Source organism: Phyllostomus discolor, chromosome 15 (genome assembly GCF_004126475.2).
Source record: "Phyllostomus discolor isolate MPI-MPIP mPhyDis1 chromosome 15, mPhyDis1.pri.v3, whole genome shotgun sequence".
Taxonomy (NCBI): Eukaryota; Metazoa; Chordata; class Mammalia; order Chiroptera; family Phyllostomidae; genus Phyllostomus; species Phyllostomus discolor.
The window spans coordinates 3919244-3944804 of NC_040917.2; the positions used below are offsets into that span (position 1 = coordinate 3919244).

General features: G+C 44.9%; 1 long non-coding RNA gene across 1 annotated transcript; it reads right to left on the reverse strand.

The window, feature by feature from the left end:
* Nucleotides 1-834: 834 nt before the first annotated feature.
* LOC118498299 lies at nucleotides 835-18607 on the reverse strand. The gene is made up of 3 exons (XR_004900818.1): nucleotides 18597-18607; nucleotides 4815-4819; nucleotides 835-959 (listed from the first exon to the last, which is right to left on the reverse strand). It is a non-coding gene; the product is annotated as an uncharacterized LOC118498299 (long non-coding RNA).
* Between the last annotated feature and the right edge of the window lie 6954 nt (nucleotides 18608-25561).

Genomic DNA, 25561 nt, shown 5'->3' on the forward strand with positions numbered 1-25561 from the left:
CCCCTTAGTGAGGGATCTTCTGCTAGGGCTTCTCAAACAGGGCTGGGGAGTTCTTAAACCCCTGGGGCAGTCTAGTTCAGGTTAACTGAGTCTTGACCGTTGTGTGCAGAAAATGGGTTGGCTGGAAGGTGCCACAGGAATGCAGGAGAAGGCATCCTTCAGATTAAGGCAGGTAAACCACGTTGCTGTTGGGGGAAGCTGGCTCGGGAGGGTGCACGGATTCGGGACCACTGGGTGGCGGCTGTTGGCTGCTTGGTAGACAGCCCACAGATCCTAGATAGGCCAGTACCCGCTCCCATCTGGCTGTCATCATGGGCCTAGGCAGGTGTGGCCCCATGTTATGGAGCCAATTTTTCTCCAAGCTCCCACTCGGGGGACCTGCCTCCCTGTCACATCCTGGGCAGGGGAGTCTTTTTATCTCCCTGGCCCAGAGCATGGCCACAGCCATTCAGCCTATCCAAGTGACCAGCTGAAGGCTATAGGCATGTTAAATGACCATGCCATGGGTCAACTGCAAAACTGGTGCTGTACAAAACAGTCCCGCATATTTTGCTCTTTGTGTCCCTTCTCCAACTTATGCCTGTGGGGAAGGGGTGAAGACATCCTAAAATTTCCTGGGCACCTTGAATTCTGGACTCTGTCCCAAATGCCCATTTGGGGTTCCCCCCTTGGCTGCAACTTGTAACAATTTTTCATTTTAGGTATATACCCACTTTAAATTCTTTTAAAGGACAATGGACGAAGGTCTCATCTTCTTGTAACTGCTTCCTGCTAGAAATGGACGTTGTTTTACCTACCCGTGGGTCTGGGGTGCCCTGAAAGTGGGTGCAGCACGGAGGGAGTCCTGCCTGTAAAGGGAAGGACCTTACAGAATCCTGGCTGGTTGGCTATTACCAGGAAGTCACAGGCTCGGTGTCCCAAGGCTGGCATTACTGGACCGTTGGCATCCTGGTTATATTCTGGAGGTGACAGATTTGGAAAGAGTTGGAAGGCACAATTAAATCATAACCATTAAATGACAAAGGCAGGGGCTTAGGTATGGCTTATCTGGAGGAAGGTGTACAAGACATGCTACACCTATCCAAAGCTTTTGTGGTCCATTATACTTTACTCAGGCTGAAGGGAATATATTATGATATTTCCCTCTTCAGATATCTAAACCTTTCCTGTTCAAGCCACTAAGACAGAAAAGGGAAAATCAGTTTTAAAGTGAAGTCCACAGATCGCCCAAACTGCTTACTAACCCAACCACTTAGTTTAGCCAAACTATTGAGCTCCAGGGGGCGACGATGAAAATGGGTTCCTTAAGTGAGGCCTATATTGCAACCAATCAATCAGGCAATGAAGTCATAGGCATACGTCCTATGAAAACAGAAGAATACACAGGTTAATTCACACAATAGTCCCCAAACCAGTCTCCATGCCTGTGAGACTGTCTTTGGGAAGGCATTCAGTTGCAAGTTCCATTTGCAATGACATTCAGCAATGGCAATTTGACAGGTCCTTTATACCTGTAAATTGTACATTTTGATGATATTATAAAACCAGTTTTATCCTTCAAATGAAAACAAACTTTTAAGACAGTTAGCTGTGTTATTCTGATGTTTAATACTGAGCACAGTGATTTTCCTTGAACCATAATTTTTCTCCTTAAGATCACCCTCACTGTTATTAAAGGGACTATTTTGAGTTCTGTTTTTTATTTTGACTGTTCGTTTGCATAAACACACCAAGAGCAGCCTGAATTACTTATGATTTCTGATTCTGCTTTGCTGGAACTCACACAGGAAACCTTCAGATTGACTTTTCAGTCCGCCCCCTAAGGGCACAGAAGCAGAGCCACACATCCACCATCTGGCTTCGCCTGTACCAGTTGTTTCACTCAGATCCTTGAGTTTTTCATTGTGCTTATAGGTTCCTGTTTGGCCATCTTTCATGAAAGCAACCTTCGTTCCTTCCCTGGAAAGACTGCCATGAACTGCACAACCAACCAAAGTGTCAGGCTTTTCTTGTGGGCCTACTCTCGCTTTACAAGTCAATCCCAGTTCCTCAGGCTTTCTGGTGACAACCAGAACCCATACATGCCTCCTTCAGACGTGACGTTCCAGTCAAAGTCTTGGTTAAGAAAACCACTATTAACTACTGGTCTTACTGGTCTTATGCAAAGAAACCTTATGTTTTCACTTACTCCTTCAGAATGCCAAATTCTGGAGGGATCAGGTAGGGAGAAAAATACAAAGCATGAAGGAAAATCTTTTCCCTTCTGATATTTACCAGGCTTCTTAAAACCTTTACTGCTACAGACTTATCTAGCATTTACAACCCTTTTATCTTTCATATATTTTCTGATATCCATTAAGAGTGTATTTCCATGCCTTATACCTTTTATTATTAACTAACATCACATAATTCCAAAACTCTTACTTTTCCATTTATCTTTACAGTTTCCCACAGACCTTCTTCATTTATATATATATATAAATATCTAAATTATTTACTTTTCTACAGAGTGTGAAGTTTTAACCTTCCCTGGAATCCTTTACTTCCTTTTCAGAGCAGATGCAGAGCAAAACCCAAAACACAGAGTTTCCAGAACAGTACACAGGTAGGGGCATTCTCTCACACAGAGACATGCTCCTTCAGGCCCAGTCTTTTGGCAGAGACATGCTGCTTTGCCTTTGGCTGAAGCGCTTATCAGCCCCAAATGACCCTTCCTGGGTCCCGAGTGGCAAGGGCATCTTCCCCAACTGGTTACAGGCAACGTTAAACAGATTTTAAGTACAGAGGGGTTTTGATCAGAAACAACACTGCTCTTTTCCCACAAAACCAGAAAACAAATAGTTGAGGTTTCCTTTACTCCAGGTTTAAAACTTTACATTCTTCATACATAATTTTACTTATTCAGATTTAATCATTATTCTTTTAATACTGGTTTCTTTCTCACTCTGGGAAGGACAGCCGAAAGTCCCTGGCACTGCACGCTGCAGTTTTCTGAAGCTCAGACCCTGCAAACACCCTACAGACCAGATGTTTTCTTTAAACTTCAGTACATGTCCTTCAGAGCCATTCTTATCAGAACCAGTTACACAGAGAACCAGACGGATGCAGTCTGGAGAGAGCCCTTAGCCTGGCACCTTGCCCAGTTCCAAGATAGAGGGGCTCTCACACGACCCATTATCCAAGATGACGACAACCATGCACCTCCACCCTGGGGGGGGGCACTCACGTGGCTCGTCCTCCATTTTACCCAAAATGGCGGCGCACCCACATACATGCAATATAGTACTGTGGCAGAAACCCCCCCAACCCATGATGAATTCTCCCAACTGACGCAGACAAACAAAGGAAAAAGAGGATCTTTCACACACCCGCCACAGGTGGGGGGCCCAATCAGACTCCGTGAGCCTGGCTGGCTCGTGGAGTCACAAACACATTCACACACACAGCCGCACAGACAGCCACACAGAAGTTAGCTGTCCCTCCCCCGAGAAGGAGCCCGACGGTCTGGGTCTAAACCCAGCCCCTGAATTTTCCGGTCGAGGGGTGATCAGTCCCTCTCAGATTCTCGGGTCAGGTCCCTAGGGCACATTCCGATACCTGATTGGCGCCTCCGACAGCTCGTGGTTCGTCTCTCCCCTCTGCCCGGGTGTTAGAGCGGCCGGGGACGCGGCGCGGGAGTCTCTGCCCCGGGAAGCCTGGAATCACCAGGGCACGTGCTCCTCCCCTGCAGCAGGGCTCCCCCGCCGACTCCCTTGGTCGCCTTCACCGGAGGCAAAATACCTGCTCGCGTGAGGATTTCCCGGCCAATGCACCAAAATGTTGTGGAAAATCCACCCACACGTGGGGAGATAATGAAGCACAAACTTTATTACCCGGGGGCCCAGAGGGGGGTGGTTAACATCCAAATCCTCTGAGCACCGATCCTCACTCTCCAGGGGTTTAAATAGTCCCGGGCTCCCTACTTACATGGCGAAGCAAGGTTACAGAAGCTTGAATGCGGAAGTTAGGTCCAGCTACCTTATATGGGAGACAAAGGGAAAACGCAGGAGGAATTTGCAGAAGCTACAGAGCACAGGAGCTTATCATGGGAGTCTGTGTACGACCTTGAGTAACTGGCCGTTGCTTTGGTTACGACTTGTCTGCTTTTACAGTCCTGTGTGAAATTTTGCAAGTGTTACAGTTACAGAGCATAAGAAACTTTTGGAGTTTTCTTTTCCTGCCACAATTCCACAGAATTGAGCGGAATGTTTCTAAGACTCTGTGGCTCCGCAGTCACATAGCAAAGAGGAATCCTCTGGGAGATAATCGTTGAAAGATTTCCAGTGACCACTTTTCACCGAACTTCTGAATGAATTGGTGGTTATGATGGTTAACTTCACGTGTCAACTTGACCGGATCTGGGGTGCCCAAACGTGTGGTCAAACACTGTCCTGGGTGCGCTTGGGAAGGTGTTTTTGGGTGAGTTTACGCAGCTTGAGTGAAGCAGATCGAGTCTCTAACGAGGGTGGGCCTCTTCCACTCAGCAGAAGACCCGTGGAGAACAAAGGGGCCGACCTTCCCCACAGCAAGAGGGGACTTACCCTGTGGGATGATGGCCTTTGAACTGAGCCCTGGGTGCCTGGGTCTGGGTTGCCAACTCACCCTGCAGATCAGGGGACGTGACAGCCTCCAGCATCACAGGAGTCGATTCCTTATGACAAACCCAGTTGTATTTATTATCTTTAGGTATATGTAGACACGTGTACATAAATATTTAAATATGTGTGGACACACACACACCCTCCCCTCCTATTGGCTCTTTTTCCGTGGAGAACCCAGGCTCATACACGAGGGCTCAGGGTTATTCTTGAGAGAACTCGTGGCAGGATGAGCAGACTTCCTGGCTTCTGTCATCTGTGGACTCAGATTTCTGTTTAGATGCCTTCTAAGTCTGGAGTTTGATGGCAAGTAGTTCTATACCTGCCAAGCAAAGAGGGACTCTTTATGAAGTCTGCTAAGTATTCCTTTCAGGAAATAACATAAATATTAATAAGTAAAAGTATCATAGTCCCGCATTTTGGAACATGCTAAGTCACACGTACAAATTCCTTCACGGAAACACTGGTCAGTGATCTTTCTGAGTGATATTCATAAGATTCTTTTATATTATAGACACAACTACAGCACTGTACACTTTTAGTGAATAAAAATATCTATTGGGCGCAACACAACCACAGCAGACATGCCGAGTAAATCTTACTTAAAGCCAGACTTGCCTTTGTGAGGGCCCGTCAGGACTGAATAAATGGCAGAGAAAAACCACAGAAACCAAAGCCACCCTGGAAGCTGCCCAGAGCACAGTCCTGCTCCAGGCACGGTCAGGGGCCTGCGGGTCCGGGATGGGCGGCCAGGAGCACAATCCAGAAGTGAGGAGCTCTCTCAGTGCTGGAATGAAAATGACTGCCTTGGAAAACAAAAACGCGGAGCTCGCAGACACACATCTGAAGGTGCAAAAGAGTGGAAAACGAGAGAGATTATGCAAACACGTTCTAACCTACACAGGCGTCTTACTGAGGCCTTACTTAACAAAGACTTCGATTTGGTTAGAGCTGCACCTGAATCACAAGGCCCTGCATGCAAACCCAGCCCTGCGCCCCGCCCCCACCGCCAGCTCGGCCTCAGGGCCTGCGCGCAGGAGGCACAGCGGAATCCAAGTACTCTACAGCCTAAAATGCAGCCAGTCCTGTTTAGGTTTTATTTATTAAAGTCAGAAGCAGATGGCGAGCACACCTAACAATTTTCTAGATTAATATGTTAACGGGAGAGCTGCCAGGAAGCAAGACATGAGTTTTCTCCTCTGACATCTCCCGAGGTGCGGAAGCCGGCCTCTGCTTTATTGCAGACTGTCACCGCCGCGGCGCACTCACGTCCCAGCTCCGTAATGGAGAGCAGCCCGTGTCCCATCTGTCATACGGCATTCTACCTCAAGGCGGGATTGGATGAATTCTGAGAGAATTAGTTTCTAGATTGGAAGCAAATATTATTTTTTGACATGTAAGATGCTATTTGGGAACATTTATTTGTGGATTTTGCAGGTTTCATCCCTCTTGCACTAAACCCAACAAATGAGATTGAGGTGGTGTGGAAAAGGTCATCCTTCTTTTACAGTTAGCACTGCTAGACTTAACAAATAAAATATAGGATGCGCCGATAAATTTTCATTTCAAATAACAATAAGTTTTTAGGATAAGTATGCTCTAGGCAATATTTCAGATACAGGTATATTTATACTAAAAGAGGTTTATGTATCTGAGATTCACGTTTACCTGAGTAGGCTATATTTTATCTGACAACTCCACGTATAGTGAAATAAATCCTCTTTCTTATGTGCGTTACAATACAGTTTGCTCCTTTCAGGACTACAAAAACACATACCCGGTAGAACAGGACAAGCATGGGAAGATTGCTTGGAGCGGCGAATGCAGGTGGAAGGCGTGGAGGTGCGCGCTGCTGGCCAGGGTCTGTGCTCCAAGGAGGCCCTCCGGACGGACAGCGGGGCAGCGGGGTCAACGAGCCAGGCCCCGGGCACGCTGCGACAAAAACCAGAGCCGCCGTCGAGGTGCACACAGCAGACAGAATGCGGCCCTGGGCTGTGTCTGAGGGATGCACGCAACTTCATCCAGAATGGAAGCCGCAGGCCAGGGAGCTGGGAAGCCCAGACGCCAGGATCAGAGCTCCGGTCCCAGCTCCAGCGTTTTGGGCCCTCCGTCGGGGTCTCGCCCTGTGCTGAGAGCACAATAACGTCAGAGCTGCCGATGGCTGGGAGAACCGCGGAAGACGCAGACGGCAATTCCTGTACCCCACTATCCCAACACGCTTCCTGCAGGGGTCCCTGCACTGAGCGACGAGGGAGGCAGGATGGTGCTGCTGCCAGGACTAGGTTCTGAGCACACGGGACAGTGAAGACAAAGGGAATTCATAATGTGACACTGTTTCATCAGTAAGTACGGTCATAGAGTCAAGTCCTAACTGGTTTATGAGGGAAAATTCTTCCTTTTCTTCTTTCTTAATCTATTATGTAGAGAGAATCCTTATTTCAGCCTTATTTTTTTTAGGCAATAACTCAATATCTCATCATTAGCTCAGCTACCTCCCAACGCAAATATATTACTTCTATCAAATTTACATTTGTAAATTTCAGGAATTCCGTTTCCTTCTGCCATGATCACATAGAAGAAGAGCTATTTCAAAAGTGAAAGTTTTATATTCCACTATCCCAAGAAATCTCAAAAAAAATGGAGAAAAGGTAGGTAGAATCGAGCTGCCACCGTCGACATTAATCTTGGTTCTGAGCGTCATTCATAAGGCCCGCTTTTACTCCATAAAGACTGACACGTTCCAGTAGAGAGCACTGCACAATACAAATGGCCACACTAAGCTCATTTCGCGGAGACAGTAAGAGCCCGTTTTTCCTCCATACTCATCTGCAGAGCAAGGTCAGGAGGGCGCCGAAAGTGATTTCACATGTATTTGTTCCCGTAAAATGGTGAAATAAGCTGACATGATTGATAAAGATAGAACAGGGAACTCGGGTAGAATGGGCTTGTCAACCCTTGGCTGTATTTGCTATCTTCACAATAGAGAAAACAACTGTGGCTTTTTTCTTGACATTTAGCTTGTAATCAAAGAGGTTTCTAACATTTCAAATGCAAGCTTCCAGTTGCTGAGATGATTTCTTTTCATGGTTGTTAACCCTTCAGGTTCGATCACGTTGTCCTCTGCCTTGCTGTGCCCAGGGGATGTGGAGGAAATCACCTGCAGCTCAGGGCTGCTGCCGCCAAGGTCTGGGACGGCTGGCTCCATGTCACCAGGGAGGTAAGAGCCTGTGCTCATGCCAGCCCCGCCCCGCCATACCCCACAGCTCCTCTCAGTGCACAGCTGCAGCCTGTACCACTCTCTCCACAGCCATGGTCAAGGAGGATGTACAACCACAAAGTGTAAAAAGGTACAATTTGAGCTCACTTCACTGACCTCAGTGGGCGTCTCCCCTATAGGACAGGCACTGTGCTGGGGGCTATGAAGCTGACCAGGGACCACACAGATGGAGCCTGCATTGGGGCAGGAGACCAGGAGGGGGAGAGAGCATAGATTACAATCAGGGGTGTCCACCCCATGGCCTGCAGGCTGCATGCAGCCCAGGATGGCTGTGAATGCAGGCCAGCACAAAATCGTAATTTACTTAAAACATGATGAGATCTTTTTGTAATTACATGTCTCAAAGTATTTAATATATGGCCTAAGAAAACTCTTCTTCTTCTAGTGTGGCCCAGAGATGCCAAAAAGTTGGACACCCCTGGCACTACATGATACAGTCTGAGAAAAAGGACTGAGATGTAAACTTTCAAAAAGAACTGAAGTAAAGCCCTGGCTGGCGTAGCTCAGTGGATTGAGCGCGGGCTGCGAACTAAAGTGTGGCAGGTTCGATTCCCAGTCAGGGCACTTGCCTGGGTTGCAGGCCATGACCCCCAGCAACCGCACATTGATGTTTCTCTCTCTCTCTCTCTTTCTCCCTCCCTTCCCTCTCTAAAAATAAAATAAATTTAAAAAAGAACTGAAGTAAAGAATAATAGAAAGGGATTTTCTTAGGTGGTGTGATTAGGAAATATCACTCTGAAGAAGGAACAAACTGAAATTTGGAAGGGCGCTAGGCATTCCCATTCCTTGGACAATAGTTTCTATTTCATACCCTGTGATTCCATCTTTATAGTCAAATGAAGGCAGATCTTGTTTGCTGAGATAACACAAATTTTGAATGTGAGCAGCCATAATGAAGGTTAACTCCACCCATAAAAAGACTGTGCTTAGAAGATGAACTCGGTGAACAGGATAAAAGATAAAATGTATACATCACTTTGGGGCAACATTATTTAAAAAGCTGATATGACCAGAAACAAGCACATTGCAGGCTAACTGGAATATATTCTAGGCAAAGTTTTGGGAAGCTGTCTCGACAAGGGTGGCCTTCTGTAGGGACCATTCCTTCCCCCAGAGCCACCTGGCCAGCCCACACTCTGTGGGTGAGTTCCCCAGGGTAAAGGGAAATGCACACCTTCAGGACGTGAAACCCATGACCCAGATGAGGCCAGAGAGGACATTCCACTCCTCTCAACAACAACGGAAAAGATGTTTAGGGCTGGCCTGATGACCTGAACTGATCCAGGGAGTGCATTTTGAGGCTTTTTCTGGGAATTTGGGACCCAGAAGCACAGTCTTCCCATGAATGGCATAGCGCACAGTAGTGATGTTGGGAACTGCTAAAGCTACTGTATTACACATGGAAAATGATGGTCCGTGAGCAAGAGGAGAGCCTAGAGGACCAGACACATGGTAAGCTGGAACCTGAGTCATGCTGTGCCTGAAACCCACCTGACTTCTGCCTTTCCAGCTGCTGGCCTCTGAGCTCAGCCAGTGGTTGGTGTGTATTTTATAACCCAGAGTCAGGTTTTCCAATAGACTTTCTTCTGTCTATCCATGGCCAGATCCTTGTTTGCATTTTCACACATATGTAAACTATGTGTCCCCTGTGGAGCCTGGCCATCCTGGGAAGACCCTGGATTTCTCTGCCAGCTCACCTTCACCTTCTTCCCATCCCCCAGCTACACAGTGTCACCCTGAAGGGAGCCCACAGTCCAGGCCAGCAGTCCCGATCGCTGGGGCCTCGGGCTGCCAATTCTCTGACAGTGTCAGCTTTGAGGCACATAGCTACAGAGTAGTAAAAACTCTCCCCTAGAACACAGCAGGATTGAAATCTGGATAAATTGGTATATATTCTGAATGTAATATAATTCTCCACAAGTGAGTCGTGTTTTAGAAAAGAATTCCCTTTACTTCAAGTTTGAAGATTCTGTTGTTGAAATTAAGTGACTGTATGGGGAGGTCCTGCATGAACACGGACCTAAAACCGGGTTCAGCCAGGTGTCTTCTGCAGACAGGACTTCCTGGTGGCATTTGCTAGACAGGACTGTGGGGGCTCAGAACGAGCCACCCCAAGGTGCGCCTCTGTGGTACATGCATTATTTTGAGCTAGAGGCAATTTTGTGTTTTGGCTCAAGAGAAACTTCTGCCTCTTCCTTTCCTGCCTAGAAGAACCTGAATCGGGGCCTTGCCCAGCATAAAAGATTACACGAGACAATGTCTTTGGACCTATCTAAAGGGCAGGCCAAACTTCTATTCACCAAACATCTTTTCTTCTCATCATCCTGACATGACCCTTGGGAGCCCCCAAGGCAGCTTCCCTCATCCCCGGCTCAGAATGTCTCACACGCCCATGTCCCCTTTCTGTCTCTGAACCCCTCGTGCATGTGCAGTTCCCATACACAGGTGTGCATTAAATTTGGTCATTTTCTCTTGCTGATCTGTCTTGCATCTGTTTGATTATCAGACCAGCCAGAAGAGCCTTGAGGGTAGAGGAACGTTTGTTCCTCCCCACGGAACTCTTCAGGAAACGGACGCTCATTAGCGTTCCACTTAATGAACACTCCACGTTGACCACCCGGGGCGGTGCTCCAGGCTCTATGAAGTCCACGTGAGGAATAACAAACACTCACCTCTGTCTCTAGGAGCCCGCTTCCTCAGAGACACGAACAAATACAATCTAATAATAATAGCACCACCGTGCAATCAAGTGTCGCCATCATGGAGACACTGGTCATATGAACAGACCAAAGACGGTCCCTGTCTGTTGGCCTTCATTCTTCATTGTGTTATGTAACTGTGCAGAAACTCTGTTTCTCTAACACGACCCTTTCTTTCCCTGTCCTGTCTGTCCTCTTGACCCAGACTGGCCTTGTCCACTCTGGTGGCACCAGGACTCACTAGCCTCCTTCTCCCTTTTCCTTCGGCCTTTGAAGCCCATAGGGCATCAGGCTCTGGTCAGCCCCCAACTGTCCTTAGAGAAAGCCTCAGGTCTGAGACTGGGGCACAGCGTTGCAGTCACACTAGAGATAATAACATCGTGACCTCAGCAGTGTCTCAGCCCCACAACCAGGAAAGCGAAAGGACCCTACAGTCCACATCATCACAGAACCAGACAGACCAGCACATGGCTGATGTCAGGACCTGGGACAATGGTCAACCATGCCCTGGCCTGGCCCCGGAAGTCAGCAGAGCCCATGACCATGGCTCCTTTAATCCCCATGATTAATGGTTTTCCATGTATAATCTGTCCCGGTGCAGGCCATCGAGGAGATGGGTCTTCGAGCACGAGCTCACCTGTGACTCTGGGTGTGGCAGGCAGCATACCCCTTCAGTTCGGTAACATCTACAATAGTCTGAGACCTATTAGCTCAAAAGTCCACCAGTGGAAACTCAACTGATTGCACATCCAATGGGTAAACATCCCCCAATAGAGCAGTTTTTAGCCGTTTAGAACCTCTCTGCTCCGTCCTGCAAAACCGCACTCAATGCCTGCAGCCACAGGCCAGAGAAACCCACAGGGTTTTGGAGACCCCCAGCCGATGCTGCCCTGGGAGCAGTCTGACCAGGAGCCCCCCTGGAGGCTGCTGAGCCTCAGCCTGGATGTCCAAGCCCACCTGAGCCCCTCCCACTTCCTGGACGGTGGCCCCCTCTCCTGATACCTCTGGCCTCCTGCTGTTGGACAGCTTCTCTGTGCACACACCCATTACAACGTCAAAATAAAATGTGTGAGTGCTGCTGCCACCTCTCTCCTTGCTTAGCCCCCACACCCCCAAACACCCTGATGGAACATAAACAGATCAGTGAGGGGGGAGGACATGAAAAGCTGGGGTGACAGCCAGAGAAGGGGAGACAAGCAGTCATGGGAAATGGGGTGTGAGTGCTGACTTCTCAAATGGAGGACATTCTGGACGTGTTCTTTTTGCAGTTCAGTCCCTCAAGTGTCAAAGACGGCGGGAGGCAGGTGGAGCTAGACTGGCTCTCGAGGGGAGAGAGCGCCACATCTTGGGGCTGTGTGTACCTAGAGGCCACAGTGCACAGCTGTCCAGGCATTTTAAGCAAGGGGGCAAGTGATCAGAATGGCACCTTAGAAAGGTCAACCTGGCAGCAACATGCAGATTGGTTTTGAGGAAAACAGCACCAGGAAAAGATGCCCAACCCAGATGCCATTACAGGAACATCAGTGAGAACTGCGAGCCCTTGAAGAAGGAGTGTTTGAGGTGAGTGGTTTGTTCGGGAATGGAAAGGATTGTTCTGATTGACCAGATGTAGAGGGTGAGAGGACATGAAGAGAAAAACCAACTTTTCAGAATCCAGTTATAGCCAATGGATTAATGCAACATGTAAATTGAACCTGAAATAGGAAATTCAGAAGAAGGGATGGATTTTTGCCGGTGGACCGACAGTAATTTCAACTTTGGACATGTTGAATTTGAGATCATTGCAGTCATTCGAATTGAGAAGACGAACTAGAACTGGGGTCCAAAATCCTGAAAAGATATCTGGATATAAGATTAAAAATTGGATGTAGTCTCTGAGCCGTAGTGTAAGACACAGAAGTGACGGGATTACCCCAAACTGTAACAAGATATAAGAATCCGGATGGATTCCTGGGAACCCCACTCTATGGAGCTGACCACAGAGGAAGAAGACACAGCAGCATCTAGGAGAGAGCGGGAATGTGGGCGTGAGAGAAGAAACCCACAGAGAGCAGGGAGGAATGGACAGTTCCCACAACTGCTTTATAGGATCAAAGTATTTAATAATTTTATGTTTCAACTGATGGAGTTGTTTTCACAAGAGGACTGGTGTCCAATGGCAGGAGAAGATGGGCGTCCCAACTCAAGAACAGAGAGTGAATTTTCTCTCCTCTGCCTTTTTTTTTTCATTTCATGAACCATATCTATATATTTTTAATGATCGAAGAAGATTCATGCAATACCAATATGTGCTGATAATCAACAAAAGGAAGTGGGAGCCTCAGCTATTCCAGCTCTCGGCCTATAAGAGACTTAAAAGGCACACTAATTTTTAACTGAACAGAAACTTTTAAAATACATCTTAAACATGATGAGAGTTAAGGAAGAAATAAGTAGTTGAATGACCAGTTCCTGTAGTGGAAATAGTAACATAAGAAGCCTTATAAGAATAGAGACCACGGCTGTCTGATTTGTCACAGGACGCCGATGCATAAATCGCCTGGTATGACAAATCCTCAATAAATGTACTTTAAATGGGTGGATTTGAGACTCATACACATCAGTGTTCAACTACACCAACTGTTTTACCTTGGAAAATAAATACAACTTTCTACATTAGCCAGGGTTCTCTAGATAAACAGAGCTAAGAGAATGTATTTAGATACATAGGAAGAGATGTATTATAAGGGATTGGTGCAGCAATTATGGAGGCTGAGAAGTCCCTCCATCTGCCCTCTGCAAGCTCAGGGCCTAGGCAAGCTGGTGTGGCTCCAGCCCAAGTTCAAAGGCCTGAGAACCAGGGAAGTCAAGGGTGTAAGTCCTAGTCCAAGTCTGAAGGCCCAGGAACCAGGAATGCAGCTGGCCATGGTGGGGAAGATGAACGTTCCAGTTAAAGAACAAAGAGCAAGTTCAAGTTTCCCTCTTCTTATTCTAGTCCAGCCCTCGGGGCAGTGGATGGTGCCCACACACAGGATGAAAGCCAACTTCTTCACTCAGTCCGTGAGTTCGAATGCTAATCTCTCCAGGAGACAGCCTCCCAGACACCCAGGAATGATGTTTTGCCAGCTCTCTGGCCACCCCTTGGCCAGTCAAGTTGACAACTAAAATTACATCACACTGTCTCAGCCAATTTCCCCGTAAACTTATTCTAAGGTTGTGTGGAACAGTGTATGAAAAGTGACTCATACAGACACACAGTTAACATAGGGGGCCTGCAGCTCACACAGCTGAAGTCAGGGCCTGTCGCTGCCCTCGCCCCTCCCGGGGCCTGTCTGGGCTCCACCCATGGGTTAACGTGGCCTGGTATGTTCATGGTTTTGCAAAAGTAACTTGTTTTTCATACTCTTTCTATTCCCGAAAATAACTGTATTTCCCACAGCGCTTGGCTTTGTCCATGAATATATGAATGATATCATTATTATTACATGAGAAAGAAATTATATACAAACTACAGAAGTCCAACCACATTATCGGCACTCAATAAATGTATTATTTCATTTATGTTCTAAAGTATTCATTTGTAATATAACTTTTTACAGCAAGAGCACATGATGGCTTCTAAATACATATAAAATTTATAAAAATATAGATAAGGAGGAGAATGTTGGAGTGGAAGTTTTCTAACAGAACAAACATGAGATAAATCCGTTTACCTTCGAGTAGTCAAAGCAAATCAGGAAATACAATTGGGTACTTAATTAGCAGTGCGCATAAGACAAAACAGGTAAGTCCCGTAATGTATCGAGCATCCTTAGAGAATAATCAGCAACTGATATCAATCACACATACATTACGGCCCTGTCATTACAAATGTTTATAATTCTACATTCTAGATATCATAAATTCTTAGTAGAAGGATGTGAAAGACAAACACTTAGGCATGAATTTAGTTGTTGAATGAAGACTTTGATGGAAGAGACAGAAAAGGCCAGGTGAGGACACAGTTGCCTTGTGAAATGGGCTCGAATTTGGATGGCAATGATTTCAGCTAAAAAAAGAAAGTTTATTGCATAGTGATGTGGGCAGTGGGAGGCTGGTTAAAACACATTATATTTGGGATGGAGAAACTGGTTCTGGAAGCAGGGATATGAAATCCTACAAACCAGCTGCCAGCGGGTACGAAGGCTGGACACAGTGACGGCTGAGAGCCCTGATGTGGGGGCTTGGCCACCAGAGGGCAAGGGCGTTGCACACACAGATGGCGGTGCAGCTTTATTCCTTTGTGTTGTATTTAGTTTTATTTACTTTTAATTAAATGTATTGCAGTGACATTGGTTAATAGGATCATGTAGGTTTCAAGTGTATATTTCTATTCTTTTAAATGATATGTATTTTGTCTTGGAAAAGCTCAATAAAAACTTAATGTTCTTATGCACAATCTAAAATTTGAACCCCCAGTCAGGGGCCTGCAAACATCTTCTGTAAAGAGCCAGAGTCAATATTTGGAGCTTTGTTGGCCGATGTCTCCATCAGAGCAGAAAAGCAGCCACAAACAATTGGCAGGTGAGTGGGGATGGCGTATGCCAATGAGCGTTCATTTATGAGTACTGAAATTTAATTTTTCATAATTTTCACGTGTCAAAATAGCATTCTTCTTTGAATTTTTTTTCAATCATTTCAAGTGTAAAATCATTGTTCAGTAGTGGATGGTGCAAAAGAGAGGACAGCTGGGCCTCGCACTGGGACAGCTTGCCAGCCCCTGGCCCAGATGCAATTCAACAGGATTTCTGCTCTTCCCCAAGAGACTAATAACCTTGATGAGATATCATTTACAATGAATCTCAAAATAAATGGCTAGGTTAAAGTTTTCCTAAATGAAGTCTAAAGCGACATTTTTTCATTTTAAACAAAAAGCAAAGATCCCAACATGTGAGAGAATCTGTCACATCCTGAGAAAACACTCTTTAATAACATGTGGGAAATTAGTTATCATCTGTGATGAAATTTGTGGAAATAAACACCAAGATATCTTACATGCAAATGAGATTTCGCCTCCTTTAAAATCATTTTGAAGAAATTTGCAGTCTCCTTCTTTCAATCTGCCTGGCTGATTTAAGACCTGGTTGATTCTGCAATATTGATTGTGAGTAATTTAACGTTTTAACCATTCTTAATTTTATAGACAGCCCTATTTAATTAATACATGAATATTGATGAACGTTTGAAAGTAAAAATCATATGGCCCGAGGCTTTGCCATTCACCTTTCAATATATAAAATAGACATCCAATAACTTACTTCTTCTCTTTAATTTATATGCGAATAGTCTATGTACTAGTTCACATTCAAAAACCTTAGGTCAAGTGACCTTCATTGCAGTTAGCTAATTTTAACAATTCCCTCTCAAAGTTTACATTTAAACAAAATGAAACGTATGCACGCATATTTTTTAAAATTTTAAACCCTCTCTTTCCAATCAAGGTGTTTTCATATGTGCATGCACCGCTATGCCACTGCTTCAAAGGTTACACCATGCAAGCGCTGACCACCCAATCCCACGCCAGCTGTCCCGTAACCTCAGGGATGAGAGCTCATCCTAAACTTCCATCCCGTTCCGGCGGTGGCCTGCGCAAACAAGCAGACTCGCCACTCTCTGGACATCTTACCTCCCGTCTCTCCTGCTTCATAAAGCACATGGCGCCTCCCCACGAAGGTTCGCCATCCCACTTACATTCAGCCTGAAGCTCTCTGCCTCTCCCAGTGTCTTACCGGACAGCTAATCTCTCCAGGTTTATTTTTATTACATTTATTGGGGTGACACTGGTTAATAAAATTATATAGGTTTCAAGTGTATGAACCTATAATATAGCTTCGGCATAGTGTGTTCACCACCCAAAGTCACATCTCCTTCCATCATCACAGATTTGCCCCCCTTTATTCTTTACTACCTTCCCAGCCCCCTTTCATTTGTTAACTACCATACCATTGTCTGTGTCCATGAGTTTTTGTTTTTCTTGTTTGTTCATTTGTTGCTTTCAATTTTGTATCTCACATATGAGTGAAATCATATGGTTCTTGACTTTTTCTGTCTGACTGACCAGTATTTTGCCATGTATAATGTGCACCCATGTTTTTGTGTGCCTTATACACGGGATTATTATACCTATGTTATATAATCATTACGGCCATGTATAATGCACATTCCTATTTTTCCCTCACAAAATTTGGGCAAAAAGTGCACATTACATATGGCAAAATACAGTATATCATTTAGTGTGACATTCCCAGAATCCATCCATGTTGTAGCAAACACAGTTTTTTATCTCTTCTTATGGCTGAGCAGTATTCCATAGTGTATATGTACCACATCTTCTGTATTCAATCCTCTGTTGAGGGGCACTTTGCTTGTTTCCATGGCATGGCCACCGTGAATAATGCTACAATAAACATAGGGGTGCATATGTGTATCTTTGTGAGTTAATGTTTTCAAAATTTTCAGGTAGATACCCAGAAGAGGGGTTGCTGGGTCAGGTCATATGGTAACTATTCTTAATTCTTTGAAGAGTCTTCACACTGTTTTCCATAGTGGTGGTACCAGTTTACATGCCCACCAGCAGTGACTGAGGGTTCCTTTCCCTCCACAGCTTCACCAGCACTTGTTATTACTTGTCTTGTTGTCGTCTTGCTGATGATAACAGGAATGAGGTGGTAGCTCATTGATCAAAACTACAATAAGTGCCCTGGCTGTTATGCTCAGTTGGTTGGAGCATCTTTTGATGCACCAAAAGTTTGGTGGTTCAGTCTCGGGTCAGGGCATATATCTGGGTTGCAAGTTTGATTCCTGGTCAGGGCACATATGGGAGGCAACCAATTGATGTTTCTCTCTCACATAGTTGTTTCTCTCTCTGTCTCTCTCTCTCAAATCAATAAACATTAAAAAAAAAAAAACAGGCCTGGCTTGGGGTGGCTCAGAGGACTGAATGCCTGCAAACCTCAATTGAGAGAATTAAGGATTAAGAGGATTTTGACCTGCAAACCAGAGTGTCACAGGTTCAATCCCAGTCAGGGCACATGCCTGGGTTGCTGGCCAGGTCTGTGCAAGAAGCAATCACACATTGATATTTCTCTCTCCTTCTTTCTCCCTCCCTTCCCTTCTCTCTAGAAATAAATAAATAAAATCTTTAATAAAAAACTACAATAAGACACCATCTTAAACCTGTTAATCTCTCCAGTTTCCTGTACTTTTTCAAACTCAAGTTGTATTCTAGGAGCTCCTTTTAACTGGGGGTTGCTGTTGTTTGGGGCCTGAATTAGGACCAAATTAGATTGTAATCCTATGTCATGAAACACGCTCATCATCAATCCATTTGTGCACCTATTTTAATTAAGTGAGCTCTAAGAACCTTCACTTGTTTTATAATATAATAAACATACCTAAACCTTCCAACCCCAGCAAAAATGCCAGAATCTTCACTTACATCTAAATATTTGCTTTCCCTAATTGATGTAGTATCTTTATCAATTTTATGCTTATCATTTCATTGTTTCTCTAAAAATATAGTTTTATCATGTCTATACATATGCATTGCTAAAAGTACACTTTCATATTTTAATTTCATAAAAAGAGTAATGTTCTCTATTCAATCCTTACCACTTACCACCCTTACCACTGACCACTATGGCAGTAAGATACATCACATATGTTTCACTGTATCTTATTCATGTCGTATAATATCCCATTGTGGGAATCCAGCACTTTATTCTAGTAGTTTATTCTTTTACTTTCCCACTTACAAGAAGTGAGTTGTTTTTGCTATTATAAAAACAATTTTCTGCAACTATCCTCATACATTTCTCCCATTAACGCATACAAGAGTGTCTCCTAAGCGTGTACCCAGGTGTTAGGTGTTAAGATGTGAACCTAGATGTGAATCACATATACACCACGGCCCGACTGCAGGAGGCAAAGTCCAGTGTCCCGTAGGGCGGCACAGGGCTTCACAACTTCCGCTTCCTTTCCCTCTGGCGTGTTACAGCAGGTTCCACAGACCCCACGTGTGTCCTTGTGTCCTCCTCCCAGAGAAACAGAATTTCTCATTTTTCCCATAGAATAGTTATAAAATGACATTTAATTATGGTCTAGAAGTGCATTTCCCTAATGACCAATAACCTTATCTTCATTTATTTATTTTCTTGCCCATTTTTCTGTTGTTATTTGTGTTTATATTTTAATACTAATCTAGTTGTATGTGTTATATATTTTTCTACATTTGTAACTTAGTTGTGAAATTTCTCTAATTTCAAAATTAATCTTTGATGAACAAAAGTGATTGATCTTTGTATTTTAAGTTTAATAATCTTCTCTTTTATAGAAAAGTGTTTTCATGCCTTATTTAAGACATGGCCCATATCCTGAGCTCTAAACACCTTCATTAATAAGTTTTCCAGTATTTAAATGTTACATTTTTAGATGTAGACCTAAGTCCATATGGAGTTGTTTGTTTTAAGTGGTGTGAGATAGGAATCCAATGCTAATATTTTCATATAAAATATTTTTCCAACTTCGTTTACTGGAACATCCTTTCATTCTCCCCCACTCCTCTGATACACCCCCTTTGGCCTACGCCTAATATCTACACTTACATGCAGTCGGTCAGTGTCCGGAACCCACTTTCATGGTAAGTTGCTCTTTGTGAGCAGAAACAGCACTGCCGTGTTGCCTACACTGCATGAAAAGGCAGCGTGACTGCTGTTCTGCACACAAGTGCACACGTGTGCGCGCCTGTACACATGACTCTTGGACATTTTATTTGCCTCTTAAGTTCCCTGACAAACCCTGTTCCACATTGCATTGACTCGAAGGATGAATTTACACAGAAGCAGTATTCTTACAATATTGTCTTCCTGTACGTGAACACAGTTTACCTGTCCATGCAATAGTCTTCTTCAGTATCTCTCAGCAAAGTGGTTGTAATTTCTCCAGGACGGGACTTAACCATATTTTGTGAAATGTGTTCCTGATTATTTTATGTTATTTGATAGTTTCATAAATGGTATACTCCCTTAAATTACACTTTCTATTTTCTACAGCTGACATATAAAAATGCATTGTAATTTCTACATTAATCGTATCTCTAGCCAATATTGCAAATTCTTATTAAGTAACTTATCTTTGTATTCCTTGGGGTTTCCTGCATAGACTTAAATATAGACACAATTTATTAATTTTGAAGCTGTCTTCTTTGTTTTATAAATTATTTAAAGCTACAACTTCTTATCTCTATATAATTTAAAAACCCTCTTCAATATTGATATATACTTCTTTCATAATCATTCAATTCTACATATTATTTAAATTTAATTTATTCTTAAACCTGTGTATTAGTCAGAAGAGTTTTTTGTTTGTTTCCAAACTTTCAGGAATTTTTTAACTTTTTTATTATTTAATTCTAAATTTCTTTTTTGGTCAAAAATCTCATCTTACAAGAAATCAAATTTTTAATGTATTAAGGGTTTTTAATGTCCTAATACCTAATCAATTTGGCCTACATCTAATATCCATACCTAATGTTTTGTGTGTCCTTGAAATAATATGTCTGTTCTTCACCGTTTGACACATAAATCTTTTCTGTTACTTTAAACGCATGGTCCATCTGCTCTAATGTTTCTGCCTCCGTTCAAATCTGCGATCCTGCAGGCGTCCCTGTTAATGGCTGTGCTCGTCCAAAGTCTTCATGAGCTCACTTTATCAAGCAGAAGTGTACTTAGGGCCGAGGGATAATTTACTCTGCTTTTTTATAATCTGAGTCTCTGCAGCAAAGGGACCAGCAATTTAAAGTGATTAAAAAAAATACCTTAAACCTTGGAAAAGAGATAAGTAAATTCTAAACAATGAAATAGGACAGAACCTAGCTGCTCTCTCGGGCATTTGCATGGGAGGTGGGACCTTGCCTGGTGTGCAGGGAACAGGGGTGGGCATGGGCCGGGGTACCGATGAGCCCAGCCTCGCAGAGAATGGCAGCCGGCCACGAACCAGCTCTGATTCCCCCTGCCTGAGGGCACCACAGCGAAAAGCAGATTCTACCTCAGGATGCCTGCGTGGGGCCTGTGGTCCTGTGTTTCTAACACTCTCTCAAACGATGTCCATGCTCTGGGTCCGACAGCAGGTCCAACAGCGAGGCCAAGTGGGCGTGCTCAGGTCTGGGGAGGGAGAAAGTCAGAAAGCAGCCGCCATAACGCTGTTACCGCCCGCTGGTCCAGGGCATTTCCTCAGCTCCTCCCCAACAGAACTTCAGTCCTTGTGCCCTCTGCTGGCTTTCTGTCTCCTGAAGGCCTGGGACTCTTTCACCACTGACCCCCCACACACCCTAGAGGTCACTGATTTGTCCCTTTTTTCCCTCCTAGTTTTTTAGCGTAAATTTCATAGGGAGGAGACAGTAGGCACATGAATTCAGCACTTTGGTCAGGACCCACGGGCCAAACAGGGTTAGCAACGCAGGTGAAAGACAGGCAGTGAGTGCCTCCTGTCCCCACAGGGACTCGCCTCCCACAGCCTCCCACAGCCCTCACCAGGCTCATCTGTGTTACTTGTCTATTTTCCTCACTTCCTACTCGCTTCTTAACCCACCTAAATTGGCTTAAAATCCATCGCCCCACTGAAGCGGCCCTAGCAAGGTCACCAGCGAATGACACAGGCCAACAGACAATACTTCAGTGTGATGATGAGATGAAGACTCTGTATTCAGGCTACTGGCTGTGCAGGCCTGGCAAGGATTACAAGAGTCGATGAAAATGACATCCTTAAAGCAATGCTTGACACACAGGAAGCACTCAACAATGTTAGCTATTATCATCAGGCTTGAACTTTTGTCACCATTCAACTCCGTTCATCATTATTTGAATGCTGAAATGCTCTCTTTGTCTTCTCGAAACATGACCGTCTTGTTTTCTTCCGACATTTGTGTTTATTTCTTCTGTCTTATTGGCTCACACATCCCAAGCTGGCCTTTCCGTGTGAAAGGCAGAGTCTATGTCTCCTTTCATCTCCGTTTCCCCAGACGCCCTGGTCTGCACCCGTAGCTGCAGCGGTCACTTCTGCACAGACGACTCCCATGGGTTTTCACTCCCGGCCCAGACTCTCTGTTGAGCATCAGGCACGTATTTGACAGCCCCTGTTTGAAGTCACATAAGCACCTCGGTTTCTTTCTTTTTTGAACAGTAACCGCATTTTATTTATTTTAAGTATATTTTATTGATTATGCTATTACAGTTTTCCCAATTTTTTTCTCCCCTTTATCCCCTCTCCTCCCTGCACCCCCTAGCCCTCCAGCCACCCCGCCCCTTAGTTCATGTCCATGGGTTGTACATGTAAGTTTTTCAGCTTCTCTGTTTCCTATACCCACTTAATCTCTCTCTGTCTATTTTATGCCTACCAATTATGCTTCTTATTCTCTGTGCCTTCCACACCCCATTGTTTCCCTCCTCTTCCCCACTGAAAACCTTCCCTGTGATTTCCATTTCTCTGGTTCTGTTCCTGTTCTAGTTGTTTGCTTACAAGGAGGAACACACACCAAGGCACATCATCATTAAGTTACCCAAGATCAAAGATTGAAAAGGAATCTTAAATGCAGCAAGAGAAAAGGGGAGAGTTACCTACAAGGGAATTTCCATAAGGCTATCAGCTGATTTCTCAAAAGAGACCTTACAGGCAAGAAGGGGCTGGAAAGAAGTATTTGAAGCCATGAAAGGCAAGGACCTACGTCCAAGATGACTCTATCCAGCAAAGTTATCATTTAGAATGGAAGGGCAGATATAGTGCTTCTCAGATAAGGTCCAGTTAAAGGAGCTCATCAGCAGCAAGCCCTGATTATATGGATTGTTAAAGGGACTTATCTAAGAAAAAGAAGATAAAAAATACGAACAGTAAAATGACTACAAACTCATAACATAAGCACCTCAATTTCAACACGTCCCAAACCAAGTGCATCATCACCTCTTACTCTAACTACGCACTTCTTCCTGAGTTAACTGAGTCTGTGAGAAAGCATCTTGTGTTTAGTCAAAATCTCATGTCAACTTAAAAAACCCCATCAATCCTTACTGCTTTACCTCCAATGTGCCTCTAACCTTCATCCAGTTCTCCCCGTTTGCTTGCCATCTGCTCTGAGCTTCTGTCTTCTCTAGCTCCAAGTAAATAAGTAGCTTCTTCTAACCAGCTCGCCTCCCTCCACACTGTATACCACATCCATCTTTTTCAAGCACAAATCTGATGATGGCACATCTCTCTTAAAATCAGCCGGTGGGTTTACACAGGGCAATGTAAATAAAAATGCCTGAACTTTCCCTACGCGATCTACCTGGTCTAACATCCACCTCTTCACCAGCCTTACCCGAACCTGTGCAACTCTGTTCTCTCTTGTTCAACCACACATATTTCTTTCTCTGTTTCTGCTTTCTTGGCTTGCCCCCAAGTTCGCTGCCTAGGCCACCCCTCTGTTTGCAAGGTTCAGCTCACCTTTCATAAATTAGTTAACACCTACTCACCCTTTCCTTCTCAATTCAAGTATCTCTTCCTCTGGAAAGCCTTTAACCTCCAAACCAGCTCAAACCACTCAATATAAGCTTAAGTAGCTCCTCCACATGACTCTCAAAATAGTACATGTCACATTGCAATTTTATTTTTGTCTGCATGATTACATGATTTGCATTTTATCCTTTCTTAGAGAAAAAGTCTATTTGGGCAGAAATCATGGATTTAACACGGGACTTGGCTATTATTATTCAATAAATGCACATTGAATAAAGTGTAAAGTGGATTTAACATATGTGGATTACCAACAGCAGAACTGCATTCATTACGAGAAAAACTGCAAGTTCCCAGTGAAACTTAGCAACATGAGGTCCAGGACTGTTTTGGCCCAGCCTTTCCACGGCTTTGCCCTTCCAGCCTCTGCCTTGCCCCATGCATTATGCTCTGCCCTTGGGGCTGGTAAGAACAAAACTTACCCCCACCCCAGTGTGAGCTCCACAGATCCTCCTGCTGTTCGTCCTGGTGCTTCCTCCTCTGCCACGGATCTGTAGCTGGCTGGACTCTCCTTTGCAGCTCCTCCCCTCTGCAATGTGCCCCACAAACACTAACACCTCCATCCCCTTAACTGTGATCACTGCTTCCTGAATTAAGGAAACCGCCAGGCTGTGGTCACATCCTCTTCCCTGGCTTCGCGTTAGGACACTTCCGGCATGAACCTCCCACAATTCACTGCTGCGGGGATTACAGCCCTGTGTCCTAGTGTCCAGTGCATGAAAACGTGCTTTGTTTGGTTTTCTAGTCATTTAAAGAGGAGGATAAATCCTTACACTAACTTTCTCATCACCCTTGGGTGTCTTCCTTGTGTTGCACATGCACATGTGGAAGGAGCCGCTAAACTCTTGTGGTTCAGGCCTACTTTCCCAAACGGCCGCTGGCTGTGGGCCTTGTGGACTGATGCTCACATGCTGAGCCCTACAGGGGCACAATGCTGTCTCTTGAAAAATTTATACACAAGCCAGAGTAAAATTTCCCTTTTCTTGTTCCCTTTATCAAATGTGAAGCAAACGAACAGTATTTTTCAAAGGAACACATAATTGAAAAGAAGGAAGAAAAAGGAAGTTATTACAAAACATACAAAGACTTTTAGAAAGTCTTTTCTAATTGGCTCTTTGAAAATCTACGTTATTTCCTCTCCAGCTGCAAAAGGCTGATACAGTGTAGCTGGGCTCCAGCCTCACATCCTGGCCCTGGCTGGGCCTCATCTCCCCTATAGATGCTGAGTATTTTCATCCTTCCTGGTAGTTCACGTATATATGTCTTCTAATGTATTTCCACCTCCATACAAAGGAGTAGGTTGGGATTTTGGCATCCCAGCTCCTTGTGGTCACCTGCACTCTTTGTCATATTGACTTCTCTGCCTTCACGACAGCCACAGCAGCTGAGTCCTTTTCCCACCGTGGATGGCTCTGACCTCCCCCCACCACCTCTCTTCTGTCCCAGAGATGGAGAAAGTGGCTCCTGTGATTACCTACGCCCATTGGATGATCCAGGAAAGTCTCCCTGTCTTAAGTTCTATAACTTATATTTGCTAAGTCCCTTTTACCACATAGGGAAACATATTCACAGACTCCAGGGGTTGGGGTGCAAACTTCTCTCTTCCCGGGGGGTGCATCTGCCTCCCATAAGTGGTTATATATGATGTACCTGTTTAGGACAAAGCCTCCTCATTCTGGACCCGCTGCTCATCATGCCTCACCTCCTTCCCGAGGGCAGGCCCTCACCCGCATATCCGAGGGAACACCTTCTCCACTTTGAACAGTCCTTGTTTACACGTGCCCTGGAGTAAAGCTCAGGTCTACTATCACATCGTAACTGAATTATCAAACCCGGAGGAACATGTGCTCGATAGAATGTGCAACTGGGAACCATTCGTTGTGTATCCACCAAGTGATGCGAAGAGTTCCTTCCGTGGGCTCATCTCACTCCCGTCTCACCCAGCCCCGTTATCCTGATGGAAAGTATGTGGATGGTCCCCACTGGGTCCCAGACATCAGCGGATGGCAAAACAATAGCTATTTTCAATTCTCCCAGCGATCACAGGGCTCCAGCTACCAGGAGTAGGAAACAGCATCTGGAGGCACCTGCCCCATCTCCAGTGGCCTTGACCTACATTCTCTCAAGTAGGCAGTTGACCTGAATTTTTCCACATAACGCAAAAGAAAAAGCTGGGGGGGGGGAGATAAATTGGCAGTGCCACTGATAGTCCCTTTCATTTTACCCAGAACACAAACTGACTGCTGGTGGGTGGACACGAATAAATAGAAAGTGGGCGGTTCCTGCAGTTGATTGGCGGGCATGAGTGGCGCTAACCATGGAGAGTGGCAGTCCTTCACCTTGACTCTTCACCACACTCCTGTGTCATGGTACAGGACTTTTGTGAA